This window comes from Gossypium arboreum, chromosome 11 (assembly GCF_025698485.1).
Source record: "Gossypium arboreum isolate Shixiya-1 chromosome 11, ASM2569848v2, whole genome shotgun sequence".
In the NCBI taxonomy this organism is placed as follows: domain Eukaryota; kingdom Viridiplantae; phylum Streptophyta; class Magnoliopsida; order Malvales; family Malvaceae; genus Gossypium; species Gossypium arboreum.
In genome coordinates this window covers 133,962,825-133,984,324 of record NC_069080.1, presented here as the reverse complement: position 1 = coordinate 133,984,324, position 21,500 = coordinate 133,962,825, and the positions used below count along the sequence as shown (strand labels likewise).

General features: G+C 37.2%; 1 long non-coding RNA gene across 2 annotated transcripts in view; it reads left to right on the top strand.

Moving 5' to 3' along the window:
* Window positions 1-12,248: 12,248 nt before the first annotated feature.
* LOC128284067 (uncharacterized) overlaps window positions 12,249-21,500 on the top strand; it is a 30,312-nt gene continuing 21,060 nt past the window's right edge. Inside the window, exons 1-2 of one of the 2 annotated variants that reach the window (XR_008274381.1) lie at window positions 12,249-12,399; window positions 13,316-13,357. This is a non-coding gene — a long non-coding RNA (uncharacterized LOC128284067). Of the gene's footprint in view, window positions 12,400-13,315; window positions 13,358-13,419; window positions 13,587-21,500 lie in introns of those variants that run through there. The other variant, XR_008274380.1, reaches the window with a different exon arrangement.

The window sequence follows — 21,500 nt, the reverse complement described above, 5'->3', positions numbered from 1 at the left end:
TGCAACCTTTTATTGATGTTTCTTTTGTGTTCAAAATTTGAAGGGATTTTTATGTTTTTTTTCAATCTTTGTAAAATCCCCCCTCCTCTTTTTTACATGATTTTTGAATGGCTTTTTATAGCCATCTTTTACATGATTTTCTTTTTTTTTTTTTCTATTTTGTAGGTGGTGGTGGTAGACAATGGGAGGAAAAATGGGGCAAGTGGGAAAGTGGTTAGGTGGCTAGGTTTTTTTATCTTTTTTTGTTAGGTTTTTCTTTTTTCTTCTTTTTTTTTTTTGGGTTAGGTTTTTTTTGGTAGGTTTTTCTTTTTCTTTTTTTTTTCTTTTTTTTTTTTGGGTTAGGTTTTTTTGGGGGCTTAATGGGCTTTTGAATTGGGTTTGGGTAGATGTAAATGGGTCATGGGTTAAGGGTTTTAGTGGGTTTAGAGGTTTGGTTGGGTTTTCATATAATTGGGCCTGCAATTTGGGCTTCTATGTTGCCCTCTTTGCTCATTGTCGTGCAACGATAATAGAGCAAAGACTTTCAAGGAAGACCAAACTTGCCGGTCTTGCTAGGTCTTGACTTGCTTTGGAACTCTTCTTGTTTAGTTAGTCTCTTTTCATCCACCGCATCTTGTAGCTTTGGTTCAATCCACTGCAAATTCGAGATATGCCTTGTAGCTTCAATCTGCTCCAAAGTAACTTCAAGGATATGAGATTTGTGGCTTCGATCCGCTTCATTGTAATCTCGGAAAGATAAGATCTACAATTTCAATATGCTCTTTTATCGCTTCAGTGAGATAAGGTTTTGGTCTTCTCTTCTGCGACTCCAGAAAGGCAAGATCTGATGCCCTCGATCAACTCCACTACAACTTTAAGGAGGCAGAATCTGACGTCTTCAATCAGCTTCAATCTTTATTCTCTACTCGGCATGTGATCCTGAGCTCAACTCATTTTTTGCAATATGAATTGACTCTCTAAAGCAGACATTAAAAACAGAAATTGAAAATAGCTCAGCGCGTGAGCCAAGGCTCAACTCACCTCTCGCAATATGAGTTGATTTTTTGAAACTTAACTTGAAAAGCAGATTTTGAAAATACCTCGATATGTGACTGGAGGTTCAACTCACCTCTCGCAATATGAGTTGATTTTTGAAAAACAGAAATTAAAAGACTCAACTCAACTCTCGCAGAAATTAAAAAGCTCAACTCACCTCTCGCAATATGAGTTGAATTTTTTTGAAAAAAAAACAGAAATTGAAAATAGCTCAGCACGTGAGCCAAGGCTCAACTCACTTCTCGCAATATGAGTTGATTTTTGAAAACAGAATTTGAAAAACAGATTTTGAAAATACCTCGACATGTAACCCGAGGCTCAACTCACATCTCGCAATGTGAGTTGATTTTTTTGAAAAATATAAATTGAAAAAATACCTCAGTGTGTGATCTGAAGCTCAACTCACCTCTCGCAATATGAGTTGATTTTTTTGAAAGATAGAAATTGAAAATAGCTCAGCAAGATGAGCCAAGGGTCAACTCACCTCTCGCAATATAAGTTGATTTTTGAAAAGAAATTGAAAATACCTCAACGTGTCTTGAGGCTCAACTCATTTCTCACAATATGAGTTGAATTTTGAAAAAGAAATTGAAATTACCTCAACAGTGTCCCGAGGCTCAACTCACCTCTCGCAATATGAGTTGATTTTTTTTTTTGAAATGCGAAATTGAAAATGGAAATTGAAAATACCTCGACGTGTGATCCGAGGCTCAACTCATCTCTCGCAATACGAGTTGACTTTTTGACAACAGAATTGAAATTACCTCAACAGTGTCCCGAGGCTCAACTCACCTCTCGCAATATGAGTTGATTTTTTGAAAGGCAAAAATTGAAAAACGGAAATTGAAAATACCTCGGCGTGTGACCGAGGCTCAACTCACCTCTCGCAATACGAGTTGACTTTTTGACAACAGAATTGAAATTACCTCAACAGTGTCCCGAGGCTCAACTCACCTCTCGCAATATGAGTTGATTTTTTGAAAGGCAAAATTGAAAACGGAAATTGAAAATACCTCGGCGTGTGACACGAGGCTCAACTCGCCACTGCAATCTGAGTTGATTTTTTGACAACAGAATTGAAATTACCTCAACAGTGTCTCGAGGCTCAACTCACCTCTCGCAATATGAGTTGATTTTGAAAAAGTAGAAATTAAAAGGTTCAACCTACCTCTCGCAATATGAGTTGATTCTTGAACAACGTAAATTGAAAACAGAATTGAAAATACCTCAACGTGACTCGAGGCTCAACTCACCTCTCGCAATATGAGTTGAAATTAAAACACAAAATTGAAAATACCTCAGCGGTTCTCGAGGCTCAACTCACCTCTAGCAATATGAGTTGATTTTGAAAAACAAAATTAAAAGGCTTAACTCACCTCTCGCAATATGAGTCAATTTAAAACATAAACTAAAAATACCTCAACAGTGCCCCGAGGCTCAACTCACTTCTCTTAATATGAGTTGATTTTGAAAACAAAATTAAAAATACCTCAACGTGTCTTGAGGCTCAACTCATCTCTCGCAATATGAGTTGATTAAAACACAAAATTGAAAATACCTCAACAGCGTGCCCGAGGCTCAACTCACCTCTAGCAATATGAGTTGATTTTGAAAAACAAAATTAAAAGGCTTAACTCACCTCTCGCAATATGAGTCAATTTAAAACTAAAATACCTCAAGCGTGTCCCGAGGCTCAACTCACTTCTCGCAATATGAGTTGATTTTGAAAACAACAATTAAAAATACCTCAACGTGTCTTGAGGCTCAACTCATCTCTCGCAATATGAGTTGATTTTCCTTGAAAAGCATGAATTAAAAACATCAAAATACCAAAACACGTCCTTTGGTAGAATTCGTGTCTTTTCCTTTGATTCATTCGACTTTCATTCAAGATTTCTTGCTCTGTTGGAGTACCTGTATATGCCATGTATGATGTTATCATGATATGCACATGTTTGTCTTAAATGCTTTTATGCTTACATGATTATGCAGTGCTCCTTAAGCATGTTTATCGTATGTCCATTTAGCCACGATTGTTGAGGATCTGTGTTCATTGCTTTGATTCTCGACTTTCTCTTCAGGCCTTATACCTGTCTTCAAGCTTCACGAGTAATCGACGTTTCTCAGATATCACTCTTTTGCCCCCGATTGAACTTTGTTCTTACTTTGAGACTCTTGTGCTTATCAAATTTTCATCCAGGTAATGCTTAACATTTCTTTTGCTTAGAGTGTGTCATTTCACCATTTATCATGTAAATAAACACATAATGAGATGCATGAAAAAGGTCAGATAGGGACAAAAATGATATTTCATATTCATCTATTTCAAATGTGGCAAACAAAGCAAGTTAACCAATGAGAGTAAAAATGTCAAAAAGAAAGAAAGGATCGTATTCAATGGATACAAATGCTCTAGATATTCAACACATGAACTCTTCCTCGCTCCTCAATCAAAATCTTTTCGAAGCGGCTTCTTGTGTAGAAGATTTGAGCTTTCGAAATGCTTCAAATCTGTAGTCTCACTGTTTGACCCATTGTTAAAACGCCACGCTCTTTAAGCTGTGTTTACCTCATTAGGACGCCTCTCGGTTTTCATCCTAATATTTTGTGCTAATCAAGACGCCTTTGCGGGTTTTCGCTTTGATCCCTTTTTTTTTGATGCCCTTTTCGGTTTTCATCTCAAGCATAATATTTCTTCACAAAGATCTCGAGTTCACTGGATTGAGAGCTCCTTGCCATCCATCTCGGTAAGGATCAAAGGTCCTCCCGAAAATGCCTTCTTTACGACGTATGGTCCTTCCCAATTTGGTGCCCATTTTCCTCGCAGTCCTTTTGTATTGGGAGAATCTTCCTCAAGACTGAGTTCTCCTTCGTGGAATTCTCTTGGCCATACTTTCTTGTCATGGGCGCGATCATTCTCTTCCGTACATCCGCCGTGACAAATTACTCTTAGACGTTTTTCTTCGATGAGGTTCAACTAATCATATCGAGCTCGAACCCATTCTGCTTCTTCTAACTTTAATTCCATTAAGACTCGCAGGGAGGGGATCTCAACCTCAATAGGTAGCACAGCTTCCATTCCGTAAGCCAGAGAGAAAGGAGTTGCTCCCGTAGATGTTCGCACAGATGTGCGATATGCAAACAAAGCAAATGGAAGCTTCTCGTGCCAATCTTTATATGTCTCAGTTATTTTCCCAATGATCCTCTTAATATTTTTATTGGCTGCTTCAACAGCCCCGTTCATCTTTGGGCGATAGGGCGAGGAGTTATGATGCTTTATTTGGAACTGCTCACACACTTCTTTCATCATCTTATTGTTCAGATTCGTGGCACTATCTGAAATGATTCTTTCAGGCAAACCATACCGGCAAATGATTTCCTTTTTCAAAAACCTGCAAACTGCAGTCCTCGTCACATTGGCAAACGAAGCGGCATCTATCCATTTTGTGAAGTAATCAATGACCACAAAAACGAATCGATGTCCATTTGATGCTTTTGGAGAAATTGGCCCTATGACATCCATGCCCCACATAGAAAAAGGCCACGGAGAAGTCATGACATGAAGGGGTGAAGGGGCTACATGAATTTTATCGCCATAGATTTGACATTTGTGGCATTTTCTCGCAAAATTGATTTAGTCATTTTCCATTGTCACCAATAATAACCGAGTCTCATGATCTTTTCGCCATATTGAAACCATTGACATGCGTTTTGCAAATTCCTCATGGACCTCTTCAAGTATTTTTCGGCTTCAACATCATCCACACATCTCAAAAGCATCGATCCTTTCCTCTTTATACAGATATCCCCATTAAGAACAAATCCACCGCCATTCTTCTAATTGTTCTTTTATCGTTCTCATTCGCTTGTTCGGGATACCTTTGATTCTTGATATATTCTAAGATATCATAGAACCAAGGCCGTCCGTCTACTTCTTTCTCAATGCTACAACAAGTGTGCGGGGACCTCAGATATGCTCATTTTGAGGGCATTATTTCGCTTCTCTACTTGCTTTGAACATTGAAGCCAAAGTGGCGTGGCATCACCATTGGTTCTCTTCTCGTGGAAGTAATGAAAAGCTATTTCTTTGAATTCCTTGATCAATCCACCACTAAATCATTGTACTTAATCAATTTTGAGTCCCTCACTTCCCACTCTCCACGGATTTGGTAAATCACTAGGGTGAGTCCCCGACACCTCCAAGATCTTGATGTTTCGTTCGATAGCTGCACGAAGCCCCATGATACAGGCCTCATATTCTGCGATATTATTGGTACAGAAGAAGTTCAGTCTTGCAGTGAACGGATAATGATTCCCGTTTGGTGATACCAAGATTGCTCCAATTCCATGCCCTAAAGTATTTGATGCATCATCAAAGCTCACCTTCCATGACTTCTCTTTTGGTGACTCGCATTCTTTTTCTGTAATGCACATCAAATCTTCGTCCGAGAATTCAAATCTCAATGACTCATATTCATCCATTGTTCGGGTCACCAAAAAGTCAGCTATTGCGCTTCCTTTTATTGACTTTTGACTCACATAGACGATGTCGTACTCTGATAGTAAGATCTGCCACCGTGCCATTCTTCCTGAGAGTGCAAGTAATTCTATCATGTACTTTATTGGGTCTAGCTTTGAAATTAACCATGTCGTATGATACAACATGTATTGCCTGAGTCTCCGAGCTACCCAAACCAGAGCGCAACAATATTTTTCAATGGATGAATACTTTGCCTCATATTTAGTGAACTTTTTACTGAGGTAGTAGATCGCCTTTTCTTTTTTTCCTGACTCGTCATGTTGCCCCAGTACGCAACCCATTGAATTTTCGAACACTGTCAGATACAAAATTAATGGTCTTCCCGGAGTTAGCGGTACTAGTCTTGGAGGACTAGACAAATCTTGTTTTATCTTGTTAAAAGCCACTTGGCATTCCTCGCTCCATTCTCCGGATTATGTTTTCAAGGAGTCGAAAGATTGGGTCGCATTGGTCGGTAAGTTGAGCGATAAATCAGGCGATGTAGTTTAATCTCCCTTAAAATCTTCTGACTTCCTTTTGCGTGCGTGGAGGTGGTAACTCTTGAATGGCTTTTATTTTATCTGGATCAACTTCAATACCTCTCTCGCTGACAATGAAACCAAGCAATTTTCCTGAGGTAGCTCCAAACGTACATTTGGCCGAATTGAGCTTTAGTTGGAACTTTCTCAGTCTGTCGAACTTCTTCAGGTTCACTACATGCTCTTCTTCCCCTCGGGATTTAGCAATCATATCGTCGACATAGACCTCTATTTCTTTATACATCATATCATGGAATAACGTTACCATAGCCCTCTGATATGTTGCCCCTGCATTCTTTAACCCAAAAGGCATCACCTTGTAGCAAAATGTTCCCTACATCGTTATAAAGGTAGTTTTCTCCATATCTTCCGGGGCTATTTTGATCTGATTGTACCCCAAGAATCTATCCATGAAGGAAAACAATGAATGTTTTGCCGTGTTATCCACCAACGTATCAATGTGTGGTAAGGGAAAATTATCTTTAGGACTTGCTCGATTCAGGTCACGGTAATCCACGCACATTCGTACTTTGCTATCTTTCTTTGGTACCGGGACTACGTTAGCCACCCATTCTGGATATTTGGAGGCTTGTAGGAAGCCAGCATCAAATTGCTTCTTGACTTTCTCTTTTATTTTCAACAGCATTTCGGGTCTCATCCGTCTTAATTTTTGCTGGATAGGCTTGCATTCTGGCTTTAATGGGAGCTTGTGGACCACTAAATCTTCATCTAGCCCTCGCATATCCTGGTATGACCATGTGAAAACATCTTTGTACTCACGGAGCAAAGCGATCAAATTATGCCTAGTGCTCTCTGAAATAGAAGTCCCAATCTTCACTTCTTGTTTCCTTTCTTCAGTGCCCAAGTTTATTGTTTCCACAGATTCTTCATGAGGCAAAATCTGTTTATCCTCTTATTCCACCATTCTTAACAATTCAGGAGACGAGACATAGTCTTCAGCATTTTCTTCGGCTTCGAATTCTCCTAAACAAACAGTCTTTTCAAAATCGATTTCAGGACTCGTAACGGGTTTGTTCATGCCATTGATATCTGAGCACCTGACAGTTGAATGGAAAAGGAAACTATAGAGGGGTATCCAAGTATTGGAACCAACAAACGAAATGTTATGGTATGGTATGAGGCAAATGTACAGATAGACTATGAAATGAGGAGATGATTATGAAATTAGTGATAATGCGAAAGATCGTGATAAAATGCATCTTCATTGATATTCATTTAAATGATAAAGAGTGAATGCAAGCTCTTACAAAAGAGTTCTATTATATCTAAGGACACAATAGAGGGTTAATGTTTGAGCATTACTCTGAAGACTTATAAACTACAAGAAGGTACTCGGCAGTTCAATTGTTCAACATGAAACCAGGAGGACAATGGCGTATCGTTGAAACATCTTTAATAGCCTCACTTCCTTTGTCAATGACATATATACTGACATTCTGAAGACCCATTTCAATTAAAAACAGCGTGCTTTGTATATTATCCTGTCCGGGGTATATCATTCCCGCAGATGTAAATGTTTTTGACAAAAGAGGGTATGTTATGGGCTCCCATTCTACTTATCGGTCCAAAGTTCTTGCAATCCTTCTTTCCTGATCCTTCTTCCACTGTCTTCTTCTTTGACGCATGTCAGCCTGGAACCCCAAACCGTATCGGGCCTTGTGGTGTGCTGGCTTTAAAGCCTTGACTATTCCTTGCAGATATCTACCTAAACCTCTTCTTGCTCGAGCTCCCCTTCCTACGGTCAAGTTGACCCCCATTCTAGTATTTCTCGACAGTTTTGGCACCGAAATTTTGTTTTCCTCAACAACAAAAGTGGCATTGACAAATTCAAGGGATCGAAAGGAACATTCCAGTGCGTCTTTGTTCACTTCCAAGTACGGTGCATCGGTAGAGACAGATGCGACAATATCTTTTTCGCCCTCGACTGTGACCAAACAGCCGTCCATGATAAATTTCACCTTTTGATGGAGGGATGATGGGACTGCTTTAGCAGAATGGATCCAGGGTCTTCCCAAAAGGCAATTATAAGAGGGCGTAATGTCCATGACTTGGAACTCAACATCATAAATATAAGGGCCCACCTCCAGAGGGATCTCAATCTTACCCATAACTTCTCGCCTTGTCCCGTCAAATGCCCTTACCGTGGAATGACAGAGTCTTAAGTAGGACAAATCTATCGGTATTCTGGAAAGCGTGGCCAATGGCATAACATTTAACGCTGACCCATTATCGATGAGCACGTTTGGTATTATGTAGCCCTTGCAACGAGTTGTGATATGCAGCGCTTTCACCGAGCCTCTACCATTTGGCGGTATCTCATCATCACTAAAAGAGATGAAATTGTCCGCATTCAGATTGTTAACCCACCTATCAAGCTTCTCAACGGATATGTTGTTAGCTACGTAAGCTTGATTTAACACCTTCAGCAAAGCGTTAATGTGTGGCTCCGAATTTAAGAGTAGAGATAAAACTGAGATCCGTACTGGCTGCTTGCTTAATTGTTCCACCACACTATACTCACTGTGCTTGATAAATTTCAAGAATTCCTGAGGTTCTTCCTCATTCACAAGCTTTTTAGTTTCTTGCACGGTGGAATTTCTTGCTCGACTTCGACTTCGTGCATCCGCTTTCCTTTTGCTTCGAGTCACTACTTTTCTTTACAGTTCAATTTCTTTAGAATAGCACCGTCCGCTTGGTAAAATGACCTACCTCTCCCACATCTTCAGTTATGGCTTTGGAATTTCCAACTTCCAGTGTGACAATATTAACATCGTATCTCCACGGTACTGTTTTATTGTTCTTATAAGGGAAATGAGATGGTACTTCGATTATCATTTTTGGCTTCACCAGCTCTTTCTTCGCGTTATAATAAATTATTAACGGTCGGTCCGCGCTATATGGGAAACCTGATGATTGATTGTCAGAAGTGCATATTTCTCCTCTATCGGCCTCCTCACTTTTATAAAAGATCCCAATCTCCTTGTTATCCATCATACTTTGCAGTAATCCTCTGAACTCATCGCAGGACTCAATGTCGTGCCCTTCAACGCCATGGAACTCACAAAAACTGTGACCTTTTGCATCTTTTCCTTCGAATACTCCGTCAAGACGATAGAGCAACTCTTTTTCAACTAGTACCTCCCAGATTTTCTGCAGAGGTGTTCTTATTTCAGAAACCCATCTTCTACTTGCCATTCATCTTCTTTCCCCACTGTACTCACATTCCCTTCAGTATGGTTAGGGAACGGGTTCCAGTCTTGTGGTATTGCAACTGCGAATTGTATGTTTTAACCTCAGCGAACGAGTATGGGATATGCAATGAATGAATGGATGCATAAATGAATGCATGAATGTCAAATGAATGTCAGTCATGAATGAATATGCAAAAATTTGGTGTTAATTTCAAGATAGCCCCTATTTAGGCATTTCCTTAATCAAAGGAGTCTATTACACAACGTTTCGGTCACTCGTATAATTGACTCCTCCATTAGAAACCCGTTTTTGGCGACCAATCTCTAATCAATACCTTCCTAGCAAGATGCCTTCGATGCATGATGAAAAATAGAAATACAGACAAACGACCTTGGTTAGCGCAACACATATAAACAGAGAAAAACTGTGGAAAATCTAACAAATTAAGCTACTTGGTCCAGTAGACTCGATTCCCTTGCTTAGAAAGCACAAATGTAAAAGAAATAGAAGGTAAGATATGTTTTTCCGTGTACATATTTGGTGACTACTAAACGAGCGGAGGTTCGGCATGGCTCTAGTTGGATGGCTCGTATGGTTTACTATATGCGGTTTTGGTTCTAGATGGGTACTCAATAAATGCACTTGTCATCTACTAAGATTAGTACTGAGCCTCGGTCATGGCCCATCATAGGCTTACGAGATCAATTCGAGGATTACATTTACTTATGCCTATGCGGAGGGACAAGTTAACTCACGAAAGCATAAGTCATATGTAACCCGAAAGTATTCACTAGCTTCATGCGGAGGAACGAGTTAACTCACGAAGGCGTAGCGTTTTCTTTCACTTAACAGGGACGGAGCCCGGGTATAGAGCTCATGTTATGCAACAAAAATGCACGTGCACGGTGTGTGGGGAGAAACTTGCAAACCTTTACGTTTTATTTAAAAAACTAAACCAAAACCAAAATCACAAAAATTTAAAGCTGAAAAACAACCGGATGAAACAAGTTAGAATATATACAACACGATGCAAATGCATGATTTTTTTGAAAATAAAAAATTTGAGGATCACGACTAAATGTTAATTTGAACAAGGAACTTTGAAAATTTTGACAACGCGAGTTTAATTCGACTCGACTCTCAAAAAGCGTCCCCAGTGGAGTCGCCAGCTGTAGCGACGTAAAAAAAATTAGTTTCGCTTGGTCGCTAATTGTGGCGATTTATTAAACATTTGAAAACCAACTTTCGATTTTATTAACAAAGGGAGTCGCCACGATCCTTTTTTATAGGTGTGATCGGACACCTAATAAAATTATTTTAAAATAAAAAGAAGGCCAAATTTAGGTCTACGTGAAAGTCCAGAGAAAAATTGGGGTTCGAGTCGATTCTGTGAGGAAGGTATTAGCACCTCGCGACGCCCAAAATTGGTATCTCATAAACATTTGTTGACTTGATTTTCAAAAATACGAGTTCAATATAATATTTAATCGTGATCCGATTGAAAATGAGAATTTTAGTTTTCGATTTCTTTTTAGAAAGGGTGTCCTGTTTTTTAACACAAGCCGATGAATTTCACCCAACATAGCGATGAAATCGATGGCTTAATATTAAATCGGTACATTGCCTTATTTTTGAAATTAATTAAAACATGAGAAAAATATTCCTAAAGTGAGAAATTAAAATAGATAAAGGACATAAAAAAATGATATCATTAATGAAAAATATTAACATGGAATACTAGAATATTAGAATAACAATAATAATGATATTTACAAAATAAAACAAATCATGTACTAATAATAAAATAGAAAAATGATATATTTGGTAATAATAATATAAAATAATAATATGTACATAAAAATACATATATATATATATATGCATATAATAAAAGTATGTAATAATAATAATAATAATATCTACAATAAAAGAAAATATTAGGAAACGTACCTAAAAAATATATACATAAAAATTTACAACAATAATATAAAATAATGATATGTGCAAAATATATATATATATACATATGTACATAAAATATACACTAATATAATAATAGTTATAATAATACTAGCAATAGTAATAATTTGTAATAATAATATATACACAATATGGTATTTAAAATATATATATATATGTATATAATAGTATTTAAGAATATATACATAAGAAATATATAACTAATGGCATTAAAAATATATACATAATATATATAAAATACCTAAAAAAGAAGGGGAAAGAAGAGAGAAGGAGGGGAAAGGAAATCCGGCCAAGGGGGCGGTCACGGTTGATCGTCGGTCGCCGTCGTCGACATCGCCATGACCACCGCCCACAGTGGCGGAAAAGTTAAATTTTTTAACAATATATGTATATATAAAGAAAGAAAAAAACAATACAAAAAAAGAAAAAAATTGAAAGAAGAGGAAAAAGAAAAGATGCAACCTTTTTATTGATGTTTCTTTTGTGTTCAAAATTTGAAGGATTTTTATGTTTTTTTTTCAATCTTGTAAAATCCCCTCCTCTTTTTTACATGATTTTTGAATGGCTTTTATAGCCATCTTTTACATGATTTTCTTTTTTTTTCTATTTTGTAGGTGGTGGTGGTAGACAATGGGAGGAAAAATGGGGCAAGTGGGAAAGTGGTTAGGTGGCTAGGTTTTTTATCTTTTTTGTTAGGTTTTTTTTTTTTCTTTTTTTTTTTTTTTTGGGTTAGGTTTTTTTGGTAGGTTTTTCTTTTTTTTTTTTTTCTTTGTTTTTTTTTTTGGGTTAGGTTTTTTTTGGGGGGCTTAATGGGCTTTTGAATTGGGTTTGGGTAGATGTAAATGGGTCATGGGTTAAGGGTTTTAGTGGGTTTAGAGGTTTGGTTGGGTTTTCATATAATTGGGCCCGGGCAATTTGGGCTTCTACAATAAGAATATCATGTCTTTTGTATTAAAGAATTAAATGGATGAAATATGAAGTTTTATTAAAAGAAAAAGGGGTGAAAAGAACAAAGTTTTGTCCATCTTTGTTCATCATAGCTAAAAGTTAGAGAAGAGAAAGGAGAGGAGAAAGCTCTTGAGTATTCGGTCATTAGGAGGAGAAAAATTGAAGGTAAGTTCTTGGTACCTTGCTTCTATTTTGAGGTTCATGAGTTCTTCTTGATTCTACCTTAACTCTTGAAGTATATTTTGATTTTTAGTTGTGTTGTGAGCATTTAGTCATGAATTAAAATGAAGGAAATGGTTGTTGTTTCATGTTCTTTTGATGAAAAATGGAAGATAGGTGAAGTTGAGCCAAACAAATGAACATGCATGTGCCTTAGATGCTAAAAGGAAAAATTGGCTAACATGTTGTGCTTTAAAATGATGAAATGGAGATTATACTTAAGTAAAATCATAGATATGTGATGACTGATTGGTGATATACATGTTTAAATAACATGCATGCAAGTTAGGTGTGAAAGAGTGATTTGGTAATAAATCTGCTTGGGACAGCAGCAGTAACGTGACTTTGGAAAATCACCATAAATTGTGGGAGAAGAATTAGAAGCTGAATAAATTATGTAATTAAAGCTTATTGAGTTTAGTTTCTAATGAAATAAACAAGAACATATTTTAAATTCTGTACAATGAGAAATTTGATTCGTAATAAAGAGTGGTCAGATTAGTCAAACAGTGAAACATGGGAAAATTTGAGAAAAATCTGGTATTGATTGGATAAACCAAAAATTCTGAAAATTTTATGGATAGAAGATATATGAGTCTATTTTCAGGGAAAATTAACGGAACTTGATTTGGAGTTTCGTAGCTCCAGTTATAAATGATTTAGTGACTGTTGCTCAGGAAGACAGCTTGCAGTGAAATTATGATTATGTGGTAAACATTGACAAAAATTTGTTAATGGGTTGCTTATTGATTTCTTATAAGCTTACTATGATATGTAGGTGTGGTTGACCGAATATTGTAAGGGGTTAATACGTAGTTTGTATTTGAATAGTTAGATTAACGTGGTAGTAATCCAATTGTAGGCAGTTCGTGTGTGGATCTCGTCAGTATATCGTCGCAAACAGGTGTGTAACTAACACCTCTTTCTTAGTCTAGATCGGCAAAAGCGAAAAGTCAAATGCCGAAAACCGGTATTTTGTAGATTTGCGAGTGTGCGAATGCTCGTGAGGTAAATCGATTAATGTTTTTGGTAAGCTGCAATGTTTGGACTGCAAAGTGCATGATTTCTATGCCCTCGATATTTTTGGGCTTAATGGGCCAAAATTGGAATGATGGGCCAACGGGCCCAATTCGGTAAGAACCCTCGGTACGTGATTACGTTAGTACGTGAAAAGTAGGAATATGCATGAAAACCCTAAAATATATAAATTATGAAATACCTTTAAAAGTGGAAAATTTACAATTTTACCCCTAGGAGATAAATTACCAAATACCCCTAGGGTTAAATTGACCTAAATGCATGTTTGATGTTGTTATTTATTGCATGCCATGTTGTTATTATCTCGATGCATGGATGGGATATTGACGGAGGAAGTCTTGAAAGTGGCTTGTCCACGATTGGAGGCTTTGCCTCAATTATTGATAATCGAGCAAAGAATGTCAAAGCTGTGGAGTGTTAAATTTGGGTGGGTTGAGCTATCCCCACATGGAGTGTATGGCTGGTACGGTGGAGTGTAGTGGTTGGTGGGTTGAGTAGTCTCCCAAATGGGCTTGCATATGTTATTGATGTTGCATGTATTTTGAAATGGGCCTATGGGCCATCTTGTTATCTGAATAAGGGCTAAGGCCCGTTTATTATGTAATGAAAAGGGCTCGCCCAATACCACTGTTATCTGAATGGGCTTAGGCCCAATAGGCTTGAGTGACTTGGGCTTTGAATGGGTTTTCCTTACACTCGAGTTTCCCAAACTCACCCTTTTATTTTCATCCACGCAGAAATCCCCAACTATAGTGGGCTTGGAGTCGTGAGGGAATTCGGAGTGGCCACCGCTTTGAAAGTTTGATTTTCTTCCGTGAACTGGACATCCTTTTAATTACGTTTGAGGTTTTGGGCTTTTAAATGTAATAAGGCCGCTTATTTATTTTTGATGGTTTTTTTATATGTTTTATTAAGATAGGTAATATTTATATTTAACTGTTGAAATTGGATAGCTTTAGGGCGCGTTTTCAAAAACAACAATTGATTTCAAAATAACACGACAACAAGCAAAGCTTCCGCAATGAAAGTATTTTCCAAGATTAATCACTTTTCCTAAAAATGACTTAATCAAATCGGTTTCCTAGAAATATCTATGACGTTAAGGTGTGGCAATGGCGGTATGCATGTCTAGGATTGGATCCGAAGGGAGCTTGGTACTTAAGCAGTTCGATGGACTCACCATCTCTTTTCCGGTTTCCTACCTGGTGCACAGCTTCCATTCACTTTAACCCTTAATGAATTAATCTTTTGAACATCAAATACGATTTTCTAGACTTAGAATGGAATTTTTTTTTTTTACGTTTTTGATGTGGCATGCCGGATCCGGCCATAACTACTGGGCCGGGTTTGGGGTGCTACAAAAATTACATATTAAATCAATATTCATGTATAATTTTAAAATTTATCCCTACACTTATATATATATTGATAGTTTAAATTTATTTTTATCTTTAAATCGAGATATATTTCAAAATGAAGTGATCTTTTCGTCGGTTCCATTAAAGAGAAAAGGAGTGAGAATTGCATTCCAATTTTGTAAATTGATGTGATCACTCTCCTTTATTAATTATATATGTAAGATGAAATGTCTTTATCAAAATAAATATATAAATTTATTTTATATTTATAAAATTGGATAACTAAATTATCAGTAATCTATATGATGATTTAAATAAATACTGTTGTACAAGCCCAATTTTGGGCTTAAATAAACATAACTCAACTACCCAATTAAAACCCAATACAAATCCAAAACTCTTAACCCAAAACTTAGCCTAAAACACTAACCCAACCCTCAAAAAAAAAATCAGAAAAAAAAACCCTAATCCCACCTACTCCACCACCCTTGTTGGCCACCCACCTTGGCCACCTACACCACTATGCCACCACTCCACTTGCACTTACAAAAGGAAGAGAAAAGAAAGATAATATAAAAATAAATCATGTAACAAGGCTATAAAAGCCATCAAAACACAATGTAAAATGACCTTTTTTTTTCTTCATCAATACAAAGGAGGGACATTGAATAAAAACAGCAGCAATTCAAAGCAAAAAGAACAACGAAAGCAATTGAAATAGAAAGGAGGTTCAAAATCGGGCTAAGGTTTTCTTTTCCTTTCTTTTTTTTTTCTATTTTTGAATCTATCTTTTCCTATACAATATATTAGATTATATCAAAAAAATATTTTAAAAAAATATAAAAAAAAAAGAAGCGTACGTTTTATATTTTTCGGCCATCGTGTGCGGCAGCCCGCGACGGCGGCGACGGCGGTGGTCCACGGTGGCGACCGGACTGAAACCTCGCCGGAACAATGGCCATACCCGTTCGACTCGACCCGCCTTACCTAAGATCCGCGCGTTTTTGCTATAGTGGGTTATTTGCCAAATAAGTCCTTCCACTTTTAATTCAGTTTGCAATCATTTTTTGTTTATCTAAATTTGTACTTAATAATTTGTTTCAGACCTCAATTTAATCCCTTTTTATTATTTAACTATTTTACTGTTAAATTAGTTAATTTCATTATTTTGTTATTATTTTGCTATTATCAATTATTTTCATGTATATATTATATTGTTGTTATTATTATTATTATTAAATTTTCTTATTATTACTATTATTTTATTCCTTTTATTATTGTTTATTATCAATATTTATTATTATTGCTATTATTGCTATTATATCTTAATTTATATTCGTCTTATCTAATTTTATTTCTCTCTTTATTTTTATGTTTATATTTTATGTATTATACCTATCTTTATATTTACGCATGAACATTACTACTCTACTATTGCTGTTTTTTTTATTATCTTCATTGGCATTTTTACTTATTATCATTTTGTATCTTAATTAACATTATTACTATTATTATTTCACTATCATGTTTTTCTTATCACAATTTTATTATTTTCTTGTTACAACTTAACGTGCTATTATTACTATTATTTTTATTTTTATTACCATTATTGTTATTGTAATTATATCTATATGTATTTTGTTAATACCATTTATTACTATTTTATGCTTTTTATTTATTATAAGTTTGTTTACTTACTCATATGTTTATTTGCTTACCCCGATTTAAAATCCAATTTATACTATAATTTGCTTTGTTATTTCCTTTATCGTTGTATTTTTATTTCGTTTTGTTCTCATTATCATTATTTCATTATTTTTATTCGTTTATTCTTATATGTCTCAATATATCTGCGAATCCATATTATTTTGTCATTATAATTGTTGTTTTTATCACCACCTTTGTTATTATTATGCATGTTAATACTGCAACTCGTTTCTTATTTCACCATGCGATTATGATTACGTTGGTCCTTTACTCGACGCATATAATTGTGTTTTCTAAAACAAAACAAGTTTCGTATTTAGACAATTTGAGAAAATTGTGCCCTAATTTACTGGGTTTCGATTTTTTCTCATTTAATTTAAATAACGGAATACTCTTTTAAATCGCTATACGAGTTTTTTTTTTTAAAATAAATAATACTTATTTTCGAAAGTATGAGGTGTTGTGCCCTAACTTACTGGGTATGACACTTTGTCACCTCGAAGTAAGAATTTGTTTTAAAATAAAGGCAATATTTGGTATTAGGAAATTTGAGAAAACGTGCCCTAACTTACTGGGTTTCGACTTTTCTTGTTTATCCTAAATAACCGAACAACCTTTAAAAAATTTTAGAATATATGAATTTTAAATAAAGGCAAGCTCATTCTCGAAGTTTGAGATATAGTGTCCTAACTTACTGGGAGTGATATTTTATTACTTCGAGATGAGAAAGTCTTTAACATTTGTTTTAATTTATTTGGTCATTTTCAAATTAGCGTTTTTACGAAGAAGGATCGTATTTCAGTGTCTTTCAAGCTTTCAATTTTTGACACTAAGACATTAATTAATCAACTAGGTACCAATTTTTGGGCGTTACGAGGGTGCTAATCCTTCCTCGTGCGTAATCAACTCCCGAACCTATTTTCTTGATTTACGTAGACCAAAATCGTTGTTTAAATAAATTAAACCATTTATTAAAAACAACCACTTTTACAAGGTGATCCAATCACACCTAAAAAGATTGGTGGCGACTCCCTCTATTCGTTTTCATTTCCAAAAATCTAAGTCGATTCCCGTTTTTTTCAAAAAAAAATGGTTACGACAGCTTGGCGACTCCACTGGGGACAAAATAAGAGAGTCAAGCCACAAGTTGATTAACTTTTGTCTTTTTGTCGAGAACTAAAAATTTGATTTTGATATACGATCCTTTCATTGCATTTTACCTGTTTTTCTTGCGGTTTTCATCATTTTATTCTTATTTTCTTTAATCGCTTCGAGTTTTTTTTTTATGCATATATCCTCGCACATTGCATTGCATGACCGCTGTGGTCACACCCCTTTAAGTGGGAGTGAGAAACTACTCCTTCGTGAGTTTTTCACCTCCGTGCAGGATAGTGGATCGCTTTCGGGATACATCTGTACCTATGTCTTCGTGAGATTTTCATCTCCGTGCAGCCATAGGGAAATGTATTCCCCTGAACTGAACTCGGTTTATATGAGCCTATAATGGGTGAAGATCAAGGAATCTGCTGGTTCAGGTACCCTTACTCTAGAACCAAGCCCCATGTAGCGAGCCTTAAGAACCCACCCTAGGTAGAGCCACTCTGAAACCCTAATGGTTACCTGAGCAAGTGCTATATTTATTATGCTTTGCTTGCTTTGAACTACGTATAAATTACTGACTTGCTTTGTTTTACTTTGATTGTATTTGCATGGCGTTTTCATCATAAAAGGTGTTGATTCGCATTCGGTTCCTAAATAGATAGCTTATCATGGAAAAGGGGTTTTTTGATAAAGTAGAAGACAACGCGGCTGTCCGGATATGGGCTGAGACAACACAACAAGAGAAAGGTGACAGTCTTACCGAGGGGTACGTGTCAGAGTTATGGAATTTTACTCGGATCAGCGTAACTCAGAATAATCTCCAAGAGATGAAAGAAATATGGGGCTAATGGGATGACGAGGTCAAACAGCTATTCTATTGTCATTACGGTGATTTACCTTATCTGCTCGATGTCAAGGTAGATGAACACCTGTTTCGAGCCCTTGCCCAATATTGGAATTCTGCTCACAGTTGCTTCACTTTTGGGAAAGTAGATTTGGTACCTACTATAGAAGAATACACGACCTTACTCCATTGCCCAAAGATTCAAGTTGTTGATGAATTTATGCGGACACGCTAACGTCCCAAAGATTTTCAAAAAGTCGATAAACATCACAGGGATGAGCGAACAGTGGGTGACAACTCGGATCAAGCAAAAAGGAGATGATAAATGCGTTCCTTGGAGGAACCTGAGGGATCTAATCTTAGCGCACCCCGATGTGAAGAAAAGGGTAGATGTCTTCACATTGAGTATTTATGGACTAGTCATCTTCCCCAAAACTTTGGGGCATGTAGACGAGGCTGTTGCCGACCTTTTTGACAGGCTTGGTAAAGGAACCACACCTATACCCGCAATCTTGGCTGAAACTTTCAGATCATTGAATGCTTGTAGAAGATCGGGTGAAGGGAGATTTATTTGATGCGCACAGCTCTTGCTATCTTGGTTCCATAACCATTTTTGGAAAGTGGAAAAGGTCTCGTATCATATCTTCTCTGAAAATTACTCTCCGCTAAAAGAGTTAGTGGCTACACCGAGGCGAGATAATGTTACAGAAGAAAATTGGATGACGGTTCTCCAAAATTTGCAAGAAGAAGATGTTGAATGGAGAGCCCCGTGGATGGTTCCTGATGAAATATTATACCGATACGGAGACTTCGATTGGGTTCCCTTGTTAGGAGTATGGGGAGCTGTCGGGTATGCTCCTCTGCTTGCATTGCAACAGTACAGATCCAGACAATTTACACCACCAACATACGGGTTAGCCCAGTGCGAGTTCGTGTTCACAGGGAATAATTACAAAAAGAAAGTTCGTGAGATATCAAATGCCTGGAACCAGACTCGTAGAATGAAAAAATTTGCTACCAATCCAATGACTACTCCTGAGTACGACCGATGGTGGAATCAGAGACTTAACGACAACATCCCTATATCAGATCAAGGAAATCCTCAGTCGATAGAAGAGCACTTGAATGTAATCCCCTCTGAGCTAGAAATCATCAGGCAAGATTTTGAGAGGAAGAGTCTGGAGCTAGAAAAAAGGATCGAGCAGTTGGAAAAAGAAAAGATACAGTTAGGGTTAGATGTCGATGTCCAGAAACTAGAAGCTGAAAAACTCAGAAAAGGGAAAAACAAGGCTGAAGAGGACTTGGATAGTTTGAAAACGGATTACAAGAAGCTGTGCAGATCAATGAGAACTACTGGGTTAGGAAAAACATCCGAACAATGGCGACATGAAGTTAAAGAAGAACAAAGCAAAGCCAACCAGTGGGAAGAAAAATTTCGCAATGCTCAAGCTCGAGAGGTACTCTGAAAAGAAGTTTGGTAGAAAGCCAAAATGAGAAAGAAGGGTTAAAGACCGGGTATCAGAGTTAGAGAGGTCATTGTATCAGTATCGCTCGCATAACTCTGCAATCGAGTTGAAAGCTAGTCAGAACAGAATTGAAGAATTAAAAGAGAATATAGAAGAACTTAAAACAGTGCTGCAAAATCGTGAACTTCAGATAGAACTTCTCGAGGTAAATAACGAGCGATGGAAGGAGCAACTTCATCAATCTCAAGACCAAATCAGGAGCAGGGACTATGTCATGGACGAAGCTTTGACTCAAGTGCGAGAAGTGGCTGACCACTTGCAAACATTAGCAGTACAAGCCGATGTACTGAGTTTAAAATACGAGTCAGAATCGGACCGAGGCCGAAAGCTAGCTTGGTTTCTTAGGCAGGTCAAGGCCTTAAGTATCAGGGCCAATCCTTATATGTAATCTATTTTATGTAAAGAAACTTGTTTTCTAGAAAAGTTACTCTAATGAAATCGAATTGAAATCAACGCTTTTTTTTTTTTGCATTCATTGCATTCATTGAATTCATGCATCGGCATAGCATCACACACACTAAAACTCACAAAAAACCCTAAAAATCATGGCAGTTACCCTGGAACATCATTACGGTACAAGAGGAAAAACAAGAGCAATGGATCAAAGGTTAGAGAGATTGGAACAAATGCAAAAAGAGATGGAAGATCAATTACAAACACGTATGCAAGAACAGCTTGCCAAAATCCAGTAAGATATGAGGGACCATATGTTGGAGTCTCAGAAAAGCATGATGGACCAATTAACTCGTCCATTGGCTGGCGGATTAGAAAAAGGGAAAAACCCTTTGATTAATGTGGGAGAAGATAATGAAGATCCTACCTACCCTCTGGGTTTTGCCCCAGCGAACGTTCAGACACAACCTGACATGTACCCAAGAAGGCCATCGGTCACAATTAGGCCTCAACCATTTCAGGCTGGTGTTTCAGCACCGATGAATTATCAGGCCGGCTCGGGCTCTAATCCGGGGGACAACCCAACCCACCCTGTGGTCCTCAATCTTGATGAAGTAACAGAAGCAGAAAAGACGAGGGTAGAACTCCCGAGAGAGCTTGAATGAAGGTGTAGATGGTTGGAAAAAAAATTTAAAGAAATGGAAAGCACCGACTATCGTGGTGGAATCGATGCTGAGGAATTAAGTTTGGTTCCAGACCTGGTACTCCCTCCCAAGTTCAAAACTCCAAAATTTGAGAAATACAACGGGACTAGCTGTCCCGAAGCTCACATCACTATGTTCTGCAGACGAATGGCAGGCCATGTCAACAATGACCAACTATTAATTCACTGCTTCCAAGAAAGTCTGGTTGGGGCCGCATCTAGATGGTACAACCAACTGAGTCGCGCCTAGATCAGTTCATAGAAAGATTTAGCACAAGCCTTCATGAAGCAATACGGTCATGTGGCGGACATAGCCCCTGATAGAATCACTTTACAGAATATGGAAAAAAAGCATAATGAGAGCTTTAGGCAGTACT